Below are 1,796 nucleotides of genomic sequence, written 5' to 3'. Positions count from 1 at the left end.
ATAGAATATAGTAATTGTTCCAATCTACCGGAAAATTTAAGAAATTTGAAAAAACATAAAAAGGTAAATATTACACAACATAATAGAAAAAACAATTTAATTTACTTTGCGGGTATAAAGGATTATAACCTAATCAACGAACTTCGAGTATATATTTGAGCTACAAAATCTAATTGGCATGCTTAGCAACAACCTTGAAAAACTTAATTTATCTGATAATTCTATAAAATCTTTACCAAAAGAAATAGGAAATATTATGAATCTTAAAGAACTTAAATTAAATTTAAACGCGATGAACAAAATTCTAAAAGACATAGGTCAACTCATCAGTCTTAAAAAAATAAGTTTATCTTTTAACGAATTTAAATTTTTGCCCGGGTGCTGAATAAAAAAAAAAATCGGATTTAATGAAAAGTGGTTGCCTTACAGCAAAAAAAGAAGTTGCCCACAAAACTCTGGGAGGCCCCTATAGCATTTCTATCCCTTTGCCGACAGTCGGCGAGCCTTAGGACTAAGTGTCCCATTGACCTTGAGCTGGCGTTATATTTAGAGACAGTACCATACTGTCTTCCGGGTGCTGAATAATCTTGTTAATCTCAATAAACTTGCTTTAAATTACAATTTTATTAAACTTCTGCCGTTAGCCGAAAAAATAAAAACTTTGAAACGCCTAATATCAGGCACAACCAAATAAAAACGCGAGCTGAATATTGTCCTGGCCCATAATTCTCGAAAATATGGCCGGTGCAAAAGACAAGCTTTCGAATTTATAAAATAATATTACAAATTTGAGCAAACTTGAACTAATTATTGTCATTGCCGGTTGGAAACGAAAATTTAAGAAAGCTCAAGCATTTTGTTATGGGTCATAATAAATTACTGGCCATCCCTAGACAATCAGTCATCTTAAAAAACTTAAAATTTTAAAGCTATTTGAAAATGAAATATCGAAAAATTTCTAAAGAAATCTCAAATTGCATAGCAATAGCAAAATTATGTTTAAGATATTTTTTTAAAAAAAACCCTCAAATATTTGTTTCAACACAACTGAATAGATTTTTTATTTCAACAATTATTTACCTTTTTTTAATACACTTTTTTATTTTGATTAACGAAGCAAAGAAAGCGTTGACGGTATTGTTACAGTTTCAAAGTATAAATTATGTAGTTGGCTCCTAAAATTGAAAAAAAGTGCTCCAGGCGAGATTCGAACTCGCGACTTTGGCATATCTTAGCCAATGAATCATAGCTTTTCAGCTTATAAGTACCACACTCTAACCGACTGAGTTACAGGAGCTTGATAAATAACAAAAATAATATTTTATAGCCATATAAATAAAAGGTTCTTAATACTTATATTTAAGAAAAAAATTTGAATTAGATCAATAAAGAATAAAAACAAACAAAAAACTGCAGAAACACTTTAAATAAAATAAATTGTTTGTTAAAATTAACAAAAAAAACTCCAAATAAACAGCAACTTCATACCTAGAAGAACATCTAAACAACATCACTTTTTTGCTCTGATCATTAATCTAACTTAAATAAAACCCCTTAAAAACTTTATAATATATAAAGCTTACATCATCTTCGACGGCACAATACAAACACCACACTTAATAGAATAAACCATGAAAAAACAAATTTTGACGAATACTATTGATTACACCATTGTTTGAAAAATAAATTCCGGTGTAAATCAAAAATCTCTTGAATCCCAATTTTGCAAACTCGATCTAGTTAATATAGTTGATCACAAATAAGTATTATCAATTCTAATAATTCCATTTATTGCA

General features: G+C 28.9%; 1 non-coding gene across 1 annotated transcript; it reads right to left on the bottom strand.

The window, feature by feature from the left end:
* Positions 1–1,192: 1,192 nt before the first annotated feature.
* Positions 1,193–1,297, bottom strand: TRNAI-UAU (transfer RNA isoleucine (anticodon UAU)). The gene is made up of 2 exons: positions 1,260–1,297; positions 1,193–1,228 (listed from the first exon to the last, which is right to left on the bottom strand). It is a non-coding gene; the product is annotated as a tRNA-Ile (tRNA).
* Between the last annotated feature and the right edge of the window lie 499 nt (positions 1,298–1,796).

Source organism: Arctopsyche grandis, unplaced genomic scaffold (assembly GCF_051622035.1).
Source record: "Arctopsyche grandis isolate Sample6627 unplaced genomic scaffold, ASM5162203v2 HiC_scaffold_272, whole genome shotgun sequence".
Lineage (NCBI taxonomy): Eukaryota > Metazoa > Arthropoda > Insecta > Trichoptera > Hydropsychidae > Arctopsyche > Arctopsyche grandis.
Note: the sequence above shows the minus strand (reverse complement) of the source record. Positions and strands in the feature narration are given on the sequence as shown.